This window comes from Mustelus asterias, unplaced genomic scaffold, assembly GCF_964213995.1.
Source record: "Mustelus asterias unplaced genomic scaffold, sMusAst1.hap1.1 HAP1_SCAFFOLD_76, whole genome shotgun sequence".
NCBI lineage: Eukaryota > Metazoa > Chordata > Chondrichthyes > Carcharhiniformes > Triakidae > Mustelus > Mustelus asterias.
The window spans coordinates 1,023,710-1,040,913 of record NW_027590135.1 but is presented as its reverse complement, the minus strand read 5'-3'; the positions used below and the strand labels follow the sequence as shown (position 1 = coordinate 1,040,913).

The window sequence follows — 17,204 nt, the reverse complement described above, 5'->3', positions numbered from 1 at the left end:
TGCAGTTTAACCAGAGTTTTATACAAGAATAGAGAACATCTTCACACAACGTGCAACATTTTAACCCAATATGGAACATTATGAGACCAGTTAATCATCTTTCTGCCGAACAGAAAACATCTTCACGGAGAATATTTTCACACAACACGGAACACGTTTTCAGAGCAGGGCATATATTAACAGAACATTTTTAAAAAGTACACAACATGGATCATATTTATACAACCGGAAAGATATTGAAAGCATCAGGGAAACATTTTACACAACAGCAGAAAGCACCTCTCAACAACAGAGAGCAGAGTTACACAGCAGGAAATATATTTACAAATATGGACTTGCAACAGAAAATTCCTTTAAAAATAGAGATCGATTTTCCAATTCCGTGCTTTGCCGGTTTCCCATCACCTTTGCCTGTCGTTACGTGTCCAGACAATCTCTCTTACTGCTATTGTGTGTTTTTCTCTGTTTTATTCTCGCTTTGATGCAGTGGCTGAGCGTCCTGACACTGGAACGTGTATTAAATGATACAGGAGCGAAAATCTGCCTGACTATATTGATAGGCAGCAGCAATGCCCCTTGCCGGAGTAGAGTGGCGCAGCGGAAGCGTGCTGGGCCCATAACCCAGAGGTCGATGGATCGAAACCATCCTCTGCTATTCCTATTATCACGGACAATGAAACGACTTGTGGCTTATACGTGGAGTCGGCAGACAGGTATTTACATCGGCTTCTCTTTTCTCCAAAAAACCTCAATCTGCAGTGAATCAATTTTATATGCAAGAAAGCATACGAACGGGGAACATCTTAACACAACATGCAACAATTTACTGACAGAAACATCTTCACGGAGAATCTTCTCACACAACATGGAACACATTTGCAGAGCAGGGGCCATATTAACAGAATAGAAAAAAAAACATTTACACAGCCGGAAACACAACAGCGGAGCATCTTACACAACAGCAGAAATCATCTCTCAACAACAATTGAGACAGTTACATGGGGAAGATGGGTCTGGAGGGTATGGCGCAAACACGGGCGATTGGGAATCGCTCGGTGGTAAAAAACTGGGCGGCATGGACAGGTTGGGCCGATGGGGCTGTTTCCATGTTGTTAACCTCTATATCATAGAGCACAGCAGGATAAACAGTGAAACACTTTGCACAACAACAGTGAACATCTTTGAACAGCAGAGAGCACAGTTACACAGCGGGAAATATATTTATAAACATATTTACAAGAGAAAACTCCATTCAAACATCAGTGATCAATTCCGTGACTGTCGTTACACGTGAACAAACAACCTCTTTGGCTGCTTTTGTGTGTGTCTTTCTCTGACCCTTTATTCTTGGTGTAATGCAGTGGAATTGTGTAGCCAGGCTGAGCCTCCTGACACTGGTGATGGTGTTAAACAAAAGTGTGGAAGTGAATATCTGACTGATTGCATTGATAGGCAGCGGGGGTGGGGGGTAGGGTGAGGGGGAGGAGGAGAGGGGGGAGGGAGGAGTGGGAAGGAGGGAGGGGGGATGGGGAGAAAGAGAGGGGAGAGGGGAGTGGAAGGGGGAGGGGGGAGAGGGAGGGGGAGGGGGAGATGGGAGGGGGAGGGGGAGCGGGAGGGGAAAGGGGGGAGGGAGCAGGGGAGAGGAGGGGGCGGGGGAGGGGGGAGGGCGAGGGGGGAGGAGGGGAAGGCAGGTGGAGGGGGAGGGGAAGGAGGGGGAACGGGGGAGGAGGGGGAGGGGGAGGGAGAAGGGGACAGGGGTCGTGGGGGAGGCGGCGGAGACTGGGGAGCGGAGGCGGGCGGGGGGGGGGGGGCGGGTGGAAGCGAAGATGGACTTTCTGTAGCAGAGTGGCGCAGCTGAAGAGTGCTTGGCCCATAGCTCAGAGGCCGATGGATCGAAACCATCCTCTGTTACTTCCTCTTAACAATAATAACAAAACCACTTGACTACAATTCTGCAGCATTTACGTGGAATATGCAGGCAGGTATCTGCATTGGCTCCTCTTTTCTGTTAGAAGCCTCAGCCCAGTTTGATACGCACACAAGGTGTAGATACTGTGAACATGCACCAGGATATATTAGACAGAGGTAATGGTGCACAGGGCACAATTTCAGAATTTGTGGACAATGTGAAACTTGGAAGCATCGTGACCTGTGAGGAGCCTGGTGTAAAACTTCAAAAAGTACATCGGCAAGTTGACGGAATGAGTGGACAAGTTACAGATGAAATTCAAAGCTGAGAATTGTGAAGTGATTCATTCTGGTAGGAAGATTAGAGAGAGACAATGAAAAGTAAAAGGAAAACAGTTCCAAAGTATCTAATCCATTTCATTCGTAACGTTTCTCAGTCCTACAACTCGAAATGAGGTGCAATAGTACAACTCTAAAATAACACCAAATTACTGCGGATGCTGTCATCTGAAACCAAAAGAGAAAATGTTGGAAAATCTCTGCCGGTCTGGCAGCATCTGTAAGGAGTGAAATTAGCTAATGTTTCGAGTCCAGATGACCCTTTGACAAAGGGTTATCTGGATTGGTTTACTGCCAATTGGTAACTTCCTTAAAGTCAATAATAATCCATTCAAAATATCCGCATATGTATTTTACAATCATAATTACTCATTTGAATGAAATTACTGCATCTCACATTACTTCGTGTTAGCTCATAAACGTATTTAAAAGTCATTTCACTGAATGCTGCTAGTTTTATCAATGCCTTAATGTCGACTGGTTTAAAAATCTTACCACTCCATCAGGGGTTCCGCTTACAGGTATTAAATGTCATGAGAAGTCTGGACAGAATGGATAGGGACAAACTGTTCCCACTTGTGGAATGATGAAGAATGAGAGAGAACAGATTGAACATCATGAGCAAAGGAAGGAATAGGAAGACGAGGAAAACATTTTCCACACAGTGAGTGTTTAAAGTTTGGAATGCACTGCTGGAAAGTGCGGTGGATACAGATTCAATTGAAACGTTCCAAAGGAATTAGATTATTATCTGCCGCGTTACAGGGAGAAGGCGGAGATGTTCATTTTCTGTCACAACTCCTCACATAATTTCTCATTCATCATTCATCACTGAATCGAGTGTGAACTGTTCTCTTGTCGTTTCTAAACAAGTAGAAGTGCAGCACTGATTAAATGACAAGACAGTTGGTGGCCTAAGTCACTGGAGAGTTAAAAAATTACAAATATGTGTCTGAAAGGAGATGAGGATGGCACAGTGACGGAATTTGACATAAAAACAGAAAATGCAAGAAACCTCATGCAGGTCTCGCAGCATCTATCGGGGGAGAAACAGAGTTAATGCTTTCGGTGTCCGTGACTCTTCTTCAGAGTTGAGGAGAGTTTGAAATGTGACGGATTTAAAATGTTCTCGAGAATTCGGAGCACAATCTGGATTATTCATTCAAGCAATTACAAAGGCAAATGGCATGTTTGGTTATTTGCACGTGAATTGGAGGAGATGAAGAAAAGTGTCTTGCTACAATTGTACAGGAGTTTATGGAGAACACATCTGCAATGCTGTGTGCAGCTGTGGTATCCACATTTGAGAAAAGATAAGCTTGCATTAGAGGCGGTACAGAGAAGGTTCACTAGATTACCCCCCGGAATGAGGTGGTTGTTCCATGTTGAGAGGCCGAGTGAATTATTCTGAGATACCCTAGAGCTCAGAACAATGTGCAGATGCTGAGTGAATGATTCCATTGCTGTCCTCTGGGCAGACGAGTGGCAGATGAAGTAAAAGTAAAGAAAAGTAAAGTTAAAGTTAAGTTTATTAGTCACATGTAAGGCTTACATTAACACTGCAATGAAGTTATTGTGAAATTCCCCAATTTGCCACAGTCGGGCACCTGGGCGAGTCAATCACCTAACTAGATGATGTTCAATGCACAGAAGTGTGAGTTGATTCATTTTGAGAGTGTGGAGAAATAAATGGAGAAACACTTAAGGAAATGCAGGAAAAAAGGGATCTCAGTTTCTCAGTAGAAAAGTAATTAAAGGTGGTTGGGCATGTTGAGAGAGCAGGTAATAAAGCAAATGACACCCTATGTTTTATTGGAAGATTGAATACATGAATAAGAAGATCATGTTGAGATTTTAAATACACTAGATAGGCCTCACCTGGAGCATTGAGTCCAGTGCTGGGCACCACACTTGAAGAAGTTTGGAGGGAGTGCAAAGGATATTCACATGAATGATTCTGTTGACAAAGATTTGTAGCAATGAAGATCGATTGAGAAGTTGGGTATTTTTCCTCACGGAAAGGAGTCTGTGAGGACCTGTAGAGGGAAACGTAACATTGAGGAAGCAGGTGTGCTGCAGAAGGATTTGGAAAGGCTGGGAGAGTGGGCAGAGAAATGGCAGAAGGAAAACAATGTGGGAAAGTGTGAGGTTACGCACTTTGGAAGGAGGAATGGAGGCACAGATTACTTTTTAAATTGTGAAATGCTTAGGAATTCAGAAGCACAAAGGGACTAGGGAGTCCTTGTTCAGGATTCTCTTAAGGTAAACGTGCAGGTTCAGTCGGCAGTTAGGAAGGGAAATGCAATGTTGAGTGGGGTGGAATACAAGAGCACGGATGTACTTCTGAGGCTGGCAAAGGCTCTGGTCAGACACCGTGTGGAGTATTGTGAGCAGTTTGGGCACCGTATCTAAGGAAGGATGTGCTGGCCTTGGAAAAGGTCCAGAGGAGGTTCACAAGAATGATCCATGGAACGAAGAGCTTGTTGTATGAAGAACGGTTGAGGACTCTGGGTCTGTATTCGTTGGAGTTTACAAGGATGAGGGGGGATCTTATTGAAACTTAAAGGATACTGGGGGGCCTGGAGAGAGTGGACACAGAGAGGATGTTTCCACTTGTAGGAAAAACTACAACCAGAGCACAACCTCAGACGAAAGGAACGTTCCTTTAAAACAGAGATGAGGAGGAATTTCTTCAGCCAGAGAATGGCGAATCTATGGAAATCTTTGCTGCAAAAGGCTGTGGAGGTCAGGTCGTTGAGTGTATCTAAGACAGAGATAGATAGATTCTTGAGTAATAAGGGGATCAGGGGTTATGGGGAAAAGACAGGAGAATGGGAATGAGAAAAATGGCGGAACAGATTCGATGGGCTGAGTGGCCTAATTCTGCTCCTATGTCTTATGGTCTCATGGAAGAGAAATAAGGGTGGCTTTCGCACTGCTGCTGCAGAATGACAGGGACCTGGACTCAATTCAGGCCTTGGGTGACTGTACGTATTTTTCACATTTTCTCTATGTCCATGTAGCTTTCCTCTGTGTGCTCTGGTTTCCCCCCACACCCCATTGATAGGGTAAGTGGATTTACCATGCTAAATTTACCCTTATGTCTCCCAGTATGTTTAGATTAGGAGGATTAACAGGATAAATATATGAGGTTGCGTGGATAGATCAGAGAATCAGTGCAGACTCAATGGGCCGAATGGCCACCTTTTGCAATGTAGGGATTCAATGATAGAGTTTTTTATGTTCCAGTCAAGCGTTCATCAAGAACCAGGGGGAAAATTTCAAAATAAGTGTCAAAATTGCACAGATTCAGTTCCTAATGTATACATCTTTGGAAACTAAAGGAACATTTAACATGGCCAAACCACCTAAGCTGCACATCTTTGAATCGTGTGAGTCAACCAGAGCACCCAGAGGAAACCCATGGGGGAGAATGTGCAAAATTTGCACAGTCAGCAAAGGCCAGGAGCAAACCCGGGTCTCTGGGGCTGTGAGGCGGGAGAGTGGGATTAGGTAGCGTGCAATTTCAATAAGGCAGTGTAGACTTGATGGACCAAATGGGCTGTTACGGCATTGTAAAGATTCTGTGGTTTGGAATCTAAAACATGATCCTATTGGCACGGTAGCACAGTGGTTAGCACTGCTGCTTCACAGCTCCAGGGTCCCGGGTTCGATGCTCGGGTCACTGTCTGTGTGGAGTTTGCACATTCTCCTCGTGTCTGCGTGGGGTTCCTCCGGGTGCTCCGGTTTCCTCCCACAGTCCAAAGATGTGCGGGTTAGGTTGATTGGCCAGGTTAAAAAATTGCCCCTTAGAGTCCTGGGATGTGTAGATTAGTGGGGGTAGGGCCTGGGTGGGATTGTGGTCGGTGCAGACTCGATGGGCCGAATGACCTCCTTCTGCACTGTAGGGTTTCTATGATTTCTTTTGGAGCAGCAGGCTTGAGGGGCCAAGTGGTCCACTTCTGATCCGATTTATTGTGCTGCTGTGTCCAGAAAGCTGCTAATTGATTTCTCATCATTAAATCAGAATTTACTCCAGATACCGTTAATGCATCAACCCTGTGCTCAGTGACAAACACTGACTCGTGGTTAAGCAATGTCTCAATTTTAATATTCTTATCCGTGTTTCCAAAACCCTCCATGTCCTCAGCTCTTCCTCACTTTCATCAACTCCAGCCTAACAATCCTCTGAGATATCTGAGCTCCACTGATTCTGCCCTCATGGTAAGAAGTCTCACAACATCAGGTTAAAGTCCAACATGTTTATTTGGTCGCAAAAGCCACGAGCTTTCGGAGCGCTGCTCCTTCATCACGTTACCTGACTTACCTGATGAGGGAACAGCGCTCTGAAAGCTAGTGGCTTTTGCGACCAAATAAAACTGTTGGACTTTAACCTGGTGTTGTTAGACTTCTTACGTGGTTCACTCCACCAGTGATATTCGTACTTTCAGCTCTCTGGGTTTCAGCTCTGGAATACCCTCTCTAAAAGCCCCTGGCTTCCAGCTTGCTTTCCTCTCGTTCATTTCTGTCGCCTGTTCCCTTCATTTCTTTCCTCCTTCCTTTCCCGCGGGTTTCAGCTTTTGCATCCTCTGACTTTCCGCAATCCTTTTGCCGCTTTAACTGCCATCAACGAATTATAATTGTACAACTATAATTGTGTGAGCGGTTCCACTTTAAGGATTCTTTCCGCCTCCAGCTCTTTGAGTTCTCATTGGTTTCAGCTCCGGATCGAATTGAATGACGCAATGACGCTGGGAGTGACGCTCACGAGTTTGTTTATTTGGTTTGACCTAAAAAGAGGGCAAATATCAACGATAACCCACTACCATCGGACCGGCAGTCGCGCACAGGCGGCACAGTCCGATTGGACACTGCGTTACGATTGGCGAGAGAAGATGTCAATCACATTGGGGGCGTGTGTTGTTAGCAACGCGGTCTGCGATTGGTTACAATTGGGAGCATCATTTTCAATGGTCTCGAACTTCTGACTATGGAACCCATTGATTGGATAACGCAGCTGTCACTCAGTGGGCGCAGAGCGGCCATTGGATAACCGCGATGCGTCAATTTCCGATTGGTTTTCCCAGCTGCCGGTCACAGGCCCATCAGACACCGCGCGGAGCGGCAGCAAATGTCCCGCCAGTGGCTTCAGTCCCCGGGTCCGGATCCATCCACAGCGGGGCTCCGGATGGGGGAAGGGTTTTGGTAGCGGGAATCTCATCCTGCCCGGCTGTAAATGGGGTGGCACAGTGGTTAGCACTGCTGCCTCACAGCGTAGGGAGCGTGGGTTTCCTCCGGGTGCTCCGGTTTCCTCCCACAGTCCAGAGATATGCGGGTTAGGTGGATTGGCCATGCTAAACTGCTCCTTCGTTTCATGGGGACCAGCTCGGGTCAGTGCTGGGGGTAGAACCTGGGTGGGATTGTAGTTGGTGCAGACTCGATGGGCACAATGGCCTCCTCCTGCACTGTCGGATTCTATAAATCCGCAGCTTAGTGTTTCCAATGGCAGCTTCCTGTGTAAACATGTCACGCTGCAGTTCCCCCGTCTCAGCAATAGCGGCACTGCCCTAAAAAGAGGGCAATAGCGGCACTGCAAACTCCCTGGAGTCAGACCAATCAGCACAGAAATTGGGATCTTCCCGTGCTTTGTGTGTTGGGCTCAGTGTCACAGCAGGTTAGAGCAGCTCACTTTGCAGAGGCCACGGTTAGATACTGGGATCTTCCTGTGCTCTGTTTTGGGATGGGGCTTGGTTACTTTGAGTGAATCTCCCTTATTGTTTGGTTCTAATTACAGCCTCTCTCTCTCTTACAGTCAGTCTGGGTGTTCCTGACTGAGCAGAATGGCCTGATCTCACCACACATATTGAGAGGGAGCAGCTGCTGCTCGAGATGAAGATGATTGAGAACTCCAGCTTTCTCTACACTCGTTGACTGAGGACCAGCCCTTCATTCATCATTAGTTTTCCCAGGATGTCAGGTACATTAACATCTTCATCTGCTGTGCACACTGACCTGACAGTGGGAAGGTATTGGAGCATAATGGGGCAGTCAACCATGTCAAAGGTGTGGATAGGTTGAGAAGGATGAGGAGATGAGGAGGGATTGTTCAGCTGGGTAAGACTGCACTCGACTGGTTCCATTCTTATCTTTCTGGTCATATGCAGAGTATCACCTGCAATGGTTTCTCTTCCCACTCCTGTTCTGTTACCACCGAAATCACCCAAGGATATATCCTTGGCTCCCTCCTATTTTTCATCTACACCTTACCCCTCAGTGATATTATCTGAAAGCACAGTGTTAGTTTTCACATGTCGGCTGATAACACCCAGCTCTACCCCACTATCACCTCTCACATCCAATCCCCTGTTATTAAGTTATTAGACTCCTCCTCTGACCTCTAGTACTGGCTAAGCAGTGAATTTCCCCAATTAAATATTTGGAAGACCAATGTTTCCACGACAAATTCTGTTCTCAGTCACTGAGTCCATCTCCCACTGGTCAATGTCCGAGTTTGAAACAAACCCTCATAATCTTGGCACCTCATCAGACTCGGAAATAAGATTCTAACCACATATCTGTTCCTTCACCAAGATCACCTATTTCCAGCTGTGTAACATCACACATTGTTTGTAATACCTCAACTCACCCGTCCCTAAAACCCTCATCCATGCTTTTGTTACCTTTAGACGTGACAATTCAAACACACTCCGGCCCAGCAGAATTCCTTCCTTAGAGGACATTAGTAAACCAGATAGGGTTCAATGACAAGCGACAATTAGATTTTTGATTGCAGATTCATAGTGAATTCAAATTTCATCATCTGCCATAATATCCACATAATACTACATCTGCCATGTAGATGCCCACACACTCAGCCTGTCCAAATCACACTGGAGGATCTCTGCATGCCCCTCAAAGCTCACCCTCCCACACAATTGTATCATCTACATATTTGGAGATAATACATTTAGCTCCCGTGTCCAAATCATTAATATATAATATGAACAGTTGGGGTCCTCGCGCAGATCCCTGCGGTACCCCACTAATCACTGCCTTCCAATTGGAAAAATACCCATTTATGCCATCTCTTTGCTTCCTGTCTGTTCACCAGCTTTCCATACATCACAAAGCACTACCCGCAATCCCATGTACTTTAATTTTATATAGTAGAGAGGTGGCACAGTGGTGAGCACTGCTGTCTCACAGCGCCAGGGACGCGGCTTCGACTCCTGGCTTGGGTCACTGTCACTGTGAAGTCTGCACGTACACCTATGTACGTCTGCATCTATGTGGGTTTCCTCTGGGTGCTCCAGTTTCCTCCCACAATCTGAAAGATGTGCTAGTTAGGTATATTGGTCATGCTAAATTCTCCCTGAACAGGCAGCAGAGTCTGGCGAGTGGGGGATTTTCACAATAACTTCATTGCAGTGTTAATGTAAACCTGCTTCTGACACTAAAAAACAAATTAACCTTTAAAACTTAAAAACGTCATGTGAGACCTTGTCCAAAGCCTTCTGAAAGTCTAAATAAACCACATCCACAGGTTCTTCCTGGTCAACTCTCCTAGTTACATCCTCAAAGAATTCCAGTAGTATTGTCAAGCGTGATGTCCCTCCCTTAAATCCATGCTGATTATAACCCTGCTTTCCAAATGCTTGATGATGGACTCCAGCAACTGCCCGCTGACCGGCGTTCAGCTCACTGTTCATTGGTTCCCTCTTTCTTTTCTGCCTCTGTTCTTGAAGTCCAACAGGTTTATTTGGTAGCAAATACCATTTGCTTTCGGAGCGCTGCTCCTTCGTCAGACCATATCCCTCCACACCCCTCTCATCCACAGAAGCAAACTGTGGCCTGTTTGAGAGCAGATTTCCACTCCATCTGACGAAGGAGCAGCACTCTGAAAGCTAATGGTATTTGCTACCAAATAAACCTGTTGGACTTTAACCTGGTGTTGTTAAAGCTGTTACTGTGTTTACCCCAGTCCAACACCGGCATCTCCACATCATCTGTTCTTGAATACAGGGTTGAGATTAGTTACCTCTCTATCCTCTGAAGGTGCTGACTCTGGCTGCATTCAGTTCCACACTCACTGATTCCTCTCTCTCTCTACTGAAGGTGCTGACTCTGGCTGGGTTCAATTCTACACTCACTGGTTCCTCTCTCTCTCTCTCTCTCTCTCTACTGAAGGTGCTGACTCTGGCTGGGTTCAGTTCTACACTCACTGGTTCCTCTCTCTACTGAAGGTGCTGACTCTGGCTGGGTTCAGTTCTACACTCACTGGTTCCTCTCTCTACTGAAGGTGCTGACTCTGGCTGGGTTCAGTTCTACACTCACTGGTTCCTCTCTCTCTCTCTACTGAAGGTGCTGATTCTGGCTGGGTTCAGTTCTACACTCACTGGTTTCTCTCTCTCTATTGAAGGTGCTGACTCTGGCTGGGTTCAGTTCTACACTCACTGATTCCTCTCTCTCTCTCTCTCCTGAAGGTGCTGACTCTGGCTGGGTTCAGTTCTACACTCACTGGTTCCTCTCTCTATTGAAGGTGCTGACTCTGGCTGGGTTCAGTTCTACACTCACTGGTTCCTCTCTCTCTCCTGAAGGTGCTGACTCTGGCTGGGTTCAGTTCTACACTCACTGGTCCCTCTCTCTCTCTCGACTGAAGGTGCTGACTCTGGCTGGGTTCTGTTCGGAAGCTGGAAATCTGAAATGAAAGCAGAAAAGAAAGCTCAGCAAATTGTGCAGCATCTGTTTAGAGAGAGAAACAGAGTTAGTGTTTCAGGTCTGTGACCTTTCATCAGAACTTGAAAACATAGAAACTGGGAAGAGGAGTCGGCCATTCAGCCCTTCGAGTCTGTTCCATCATTCAATGTGATCATGGCTGATCCTCTATCTCAATTCCATGTTCTCATTTTTCCCAATACCCCTTGATGCCATTAAAATCTAAAAAAAACCTCTCTCTCCTTCTTGAATATATGCAGTGACTTGGTCTCCACAGCTTCTGAGGTAGAGAATTCCACAGGTTCACCACCCTATGGGTGAAGAAATCTCTCCTCCTCTTCTTCCTAAATGGTGAACCCCGTATCCTAAGACTGTGTCCTCTTGTTCTACATTCCCCAACCAAGGAAAACATCCTTCCTGCAGCTAATCTGTCCAGCCCTGTTAGAATTTTATATGTTTTAATCAGATCTCCTCTCATCCTGTCCTTTCTGTTTTTCACACCAAAATGTAGAACTTCACGTTTAGCCGCGTTGTACTGCATCTGCCATGTGTTTGGCCACTCACTCAAGTTGTCCAAATCACCTTGAAGCCTCCATGCATCCTCATTCAAATCACAATTCCGCCAGTTTTGTGTTGTCAGCAAATGTGGAAATGTTACGTTTGGTTCCCTCATCAGGTCGTACATGTTTGAATACGGGCTGAAAAATGGGATTAGAACAGATAGATGCTGATGGCCAGTACATACACGAGGGGCTGAATGGCCTCTATCTGTGCTGTACAATTCTATGACTATGACCTCTTAAAGAAGTCATTCATTGGCTGTCCTTTGGGAACTCCTGAGATAATGATTTGTTCGATAGAAATGAAGATCTCTTGTCTTTTCTCTGGTGTCTTACACTTTGCTCCTTGCTTCCTGAGTGGAATCTCCAAACTGGGGAAATTGTGGATGTGGTGACATCACCCTGTTGGGGATGAAGCTATTGTTACAGGGTCCTGTGTTGTCAATATACTGACCCGTTAACATAGTTCCCCAGCTTCACTGGATGTTGACAGAATATTTACCATTGATTTGGTGTTCTACCTGCCAGCTGTTCATACGGAATACAGATGTTGTGAATGAGCATTGTCCACCTCCACTTACAGCAATGATAGTGACAACCTGCATCGTTTCCGGATAGGGCTGGAGTCATAGTCATACAGTCACAGAGATTTACAGCTGGAAACAGGCCGTTCAGCCCAACTCAGCAATGCCGCCCAGGCAAAATTGTAACCACCTCTGCTGCTATCTCTGACAGCTCGTTCCAGACTCCACCCTCTGTGTTTCTCCCCTCTCACTTTAAACCTATGCTCTCCACTTTTAGACTCTCCTATCTTTGGGAAAAGATATTGACTATCTTGCTGATCTATGGCCCTCATTATTTTATAGACCTCTATAACATCACCCCACGCCTCCTACACTCCAGGGAAAAAGTCCCAGTCTATTCAGCCTCTCCTTATAACTCAAACAATCAAGTCCCGGTAGCATCCTAGTAAATCATTTCTGCACTCTTTCAAGTTTAATAATGTTCTTTCTATAATAGGGTGACCAGACTGCACACGGTATTCCTAGTGTGGCCTTCCCAATGTCTTGTGCAACTTCAACATGATGTGCGAAATCCTATGTGAGGATAAATGGGCCAATACATTGCATTGCCATTCCTATAGTTGTTAATGAAGTGAAAAAGCCGGTGTTTAATGAAATGCCCCAGGTGGAAATCTGCTCGAATGCAAAATCCTCAATTATTGTTGTTTCTGCTCAACCAGCCCCAGAAGCTTGGAAGATGGAAGTCCCCGATTGTTCTGAAGTTGGAGGTGAAGAGGAGCCAAGTTTCAACAACTTGCTGACAAACATCAAAAGGCAGCTGCTTTGGAGCAAGGCGATCCTCGAACAGGCCACTCAGAGTAGCCAAGACCCTGGAACATCATCGCTGCTGGAGAACAGAGAAGATGTGAGGCAAGGCAGGATGCTCAAGTGGTCAAAGATGGGACTGAATCATTGGTGGAGACTCCTACTCCAGTTCTGACTCCTTCTGGCATTGATGGACGGTTTGAAGTGGAGGACATTAGTCAGGATGGAAGTGGTGATGAGATTCACAGTTATTCCCTCAGCTGAGAGACCATTTTTAAGGCAATCTGTGCAGCGACTCCACTCTGGGGTGGGTGTCAGATCAGCTCACCAGACGGAAGGAGGACTGGAGCACAGACGAGGCCATTCAGCCCCAATACTTTCTTAAGCGCTCTGCTGTGCAGTTCAAAAACTGGAAGTCCAGGATTCAAGCCATGATACGCAGGCGACTGGGGAAAGCATCATTGGATTAATCAGATTAGTGGCTCATACTGGAAAGACTCAAAGCCCAGCAGAGAGATGTCAACATGAATTTTCATTTTTAATGTCTCTTCTTTACTCCAAACAATTTGTTGTGTTTGTATAATTATCTTAAATATTACACATTAAAACAAATACTTGGAATATTTAGCATTGCCAGAGAAGTGTAACCAGGAACAGTGCCCTGTTCATTCAGTTTGGGGAACACTTCCTGACAGAGGAAGATTGGGACATGACAGCTTCTCCCTATCAGCTCCTTCCACTTCCCTCCACAATCCTGAACACCTCTATCAAATCTCCTCTCAACCTTCTCTTCACCAAAGACCCAAATTCTGCAATCTCCCGATGCAACTGAACTTCCTCATCCCTGGACCCTCGCCCAGAGATTTATTGCCACCTCTTTTATGCCTTCACCTCTTTTCTAAACAGTGCTGTCCTGCAGATAATGCAATACTCCAACTGAGGCCAAACCAGGGTTTTATACAGCTTTCCCATAACGTGCTTGGTCTTGTAAGCTGTGCCCCTATGTATAAAGCTCACAATCCCAAATACTTTAGTAACCACACTCTCAACCTGTCACCCAAACAGCAATTATTAGTGTCACATTTAATCACAAGTCCCTTGTTCCTGCATGCCTTTACAATTGTATCATTTTTTTCATATTGTCTCTCCCTTTACTTCCCACTGAAATAAATCATTTCACACTTCTCTGCTTTAAATTGGTCTTGTCTCACTAATCCACAAGCTGTCGAAGTAACTTTGAGCTTCAACACTACCCCCTCACAAAGAACAAAGAACAGTACAGCACAGGAAACAGGCCCTTTGGCCCTCCAAGCCTGTGCCGCTCCTTGGTCCAACTAGACCAATCGTTTGTATCCCTCCATTCCCAGGCTGCTCATGTGACTATCCAGGTAAGTCTTAAACGATGTCAGCGTGCCTGCCTCCACCACCCTACTTGGCAGCGCATTCCAGGCCCCCACCACCCTCTGTGTAAAAAAACATCCCTCTAATATCTGAGTTATACTTCGCACCCTCGTGAACGTCACTTCTGATCTGGGAAAAAGCTTCCCACAGTTCACCCTATCTATCCCCTTCATAATCTTGTACACCTCTAGTAGATCTCCCCTCATTCTCCGTCTTTCCAGCGAGAACAACCCCAGTTTACCCAATCTCTCCTCATAGCTAAGACCCTCCATACCAGGCAACATCCTGGTAAACCTTCTCTGCGCTCTCTCTAACGCCTCCACGTCCTTCTGGTAGTGCGGCGACCAGAACTGGACACAGTACTCCGAATGTGGCCTAACCAGCGTTCTATACAGCTGCATCATCAGACTCCAGCTTTTATACTCTATACCCCGTCCTATAAAGGCAAGCATACCATATGCCTTCTTCACCACCTTCTCCACCTGTGTTGCCACCTTCAAGGATTTGTGGACTTGCACACCTTGGTCCCTCTGTGTTTCCATACTCCTGATGACTCTGCCATTTATTGTATAACTCCTCCCTACATTATTTCTTCCAAAATGCATCACTTTGCATTTATCCGGATTAAACTCCATCTGCCACCTCTCCGCCCAATTTTCCAGCCTATCTATATCCTGCTGTATTGCCCGACAATGCTCTTCGCTATCGCAAGTCCAGCCATCTTCGTGTCATCCGCAAACTTGCTGCAAACATCCGCAAACAGTTCACAATGCTGTCCCGTATTGTGTAATTACCACAATTTTGAATATGTGCTCTGTGCAGCATTGCCGATGTCTCTAATATGTATCAGGAAGAGCAGGATTCCTAACACCAACCCTCCTGGAATCCCACTTTAACCGACCTCCATTCCAAATAAGCACATTTCCCATTGCTGTGTTTCCTGTCACTCTGATACATTCCTATCCATGTTGCTGCTGTCCCTTTTATTCTATCAGCTTCAAATGTAACCACAAGTTTGCTGTGTGCCCCTTTATTTATAAAATGCTTTTTGGCAGTCCATGTTCACATTAACCACATTCCCCTCATCAACCTTTTCTGTTACCCTCATTAAAATCTTAAGCAAGTAAAATATGATTCCCCTTTAATCATTATGTATGTGTTTTCCTTAATGTACATTAGCACAAGTGAGTGTTAATTTAATCTCCAGTGTTTGGAGAATATTTCACGTTGCAGAGGTTAAACTGATTGGATTTAGTTGGCTTATCCTCACAGCCTTTTCTGAAGAAGTGTATTTACCATTTGCAATTCTCCAGTCCTCTGGCACCACTCATATAACGAGCTCGGATAGAAAACTTTTAACCATTGCCTCTGCAATTTCCACCCTTTTTTTCCCCTCAGTATCCATGCTTGTGTCTTGTCCAGTCACAAGAACACAGGAAATAAGGGCAGACATTTACTATGTGGCTCATCAATAATGTTAAACCATTCAAAACAATTATGGTTTATGTGTCTTTATTGCCATACAGTGCAAAGCACAGAGGCACAGTATTAAAACAAGAACAGCAACATCATCAGACAATACATAGATAGGAATCACACTGTATTTCTGACAAGTTTTCTAAAAGTCACTACATTTTCAGTATTCCCAACAAAATCATTTGAAATATCAGCAGTTCTATTGGGGAGAAAACAAACTGTGACTATTAAGATGTGAATCAAATTTCTGTAGTTGATACTGACGATCACCAAAAATATGGAAACTCCGAATAAAGAACTTTTCAAGCTTGGGTAATAAGGTCATGTATCAATTTACTAATTTGAACTAAACCATAAATCAACCTCTTGAAAGGTTGCAATCCAATAATTCTGAATCCCTCATAAAGTATTCCCCTCATGCCTTCCATTTTCCTGGTTACACAGCTTTGCACTCTTTCTATCAGCTGTATATCTTTTTGAAAGTGTGGGTTCCAAACTGTGGATGCAGACTCCAGGTGTGGGCATACCAGCTGCTTATGGAGTTTCAGATCTTGGGATTGAACTCCACTTTACTCCTCACTGCCTTGATTCCCTGAGAAACCAAAATTTGTTTATCTCAGCCTTAATAGTCATAGACTGTCATAACCTGCAGTGTAGATGGAGGCCATTTGGTCCATTGAATCTGCACTGACTCTCTGACAGAGCATCCCACCCAGAACCTATCCCGGTAACCCCACATATTCTGCTAATCCCCCTAACCAATATATTTGGGACACTAACAGGCAGTTTAGCATGGTCAATCCATCTAAACTTTGGAGAATGGGATGAATCTCAAACATGGGGAGGATGTGCAAACATCATACAGGCAATCACCCAAGGTGGAATTGAACCCGGTTCCCTGGTGCTTTGAGGCAGCAATGCTAACCACTGTGCCACCACTAGTGTATTCAACAATGGAGCATTTCAAAGGATCAGAACCCAATGAGTGCAGAAATGTATTCTCATGTCAGTGGGAAATGATCTGATCCTTACACTGAGCCAGCTTACGCAATCTCCCAATGTCCACAAAATCAAACCCCTTCAGAATCTTGTATGTTTTAATGTTTTGCCTCTCATGCTTCTAAATCACAGAGAATACAGACCCAGTTTACGAAGGGTCACATCATATGAAACCCTTTCACCCCCGTGGACCAATTTACTGACCCTTCATTAGTGATTGAAGCATAATGAGAAAACCCTTTCCCACAGCGAGTAGTTCAGCTCTGGGATGCATTGTCTGACAATGTGGTGATGCAGCTTCAAGTGAGGCATTCAGAAAGGAATTAGATTGTTAAAGTTACACCAGCAGAGTGGCACTGGTTAGCGCTGCTGCGTCACAGCGCCAGAGACCCATGCTCAATTCCTCCATGGCTGACTGTCTGTGTGGAGTTTGCACATTCTCCCTGTATCTGCATGGGTTTTCCCCAGGTGCTTCAGT

The 17,204-nt window shown here is 45.3% G+C and overlaps 1 non-coding gene across 1 annotated transcript; it reads left to right on the top strand.

Annotated features, from left to right (window-relative positions):
• Positions 1-583: 583 nt before the first annotated feature.
• trnam-cau (transfer RNA methionine (anticodon CAU)) lies at positions 584-655 on the top strand. The gene has a single exon. It is a non-coding gene; the product is annotated as a tRNA-Met (tRNA).
• Positions 656-17,204: the final 16,549 nt, after the last annotated feature.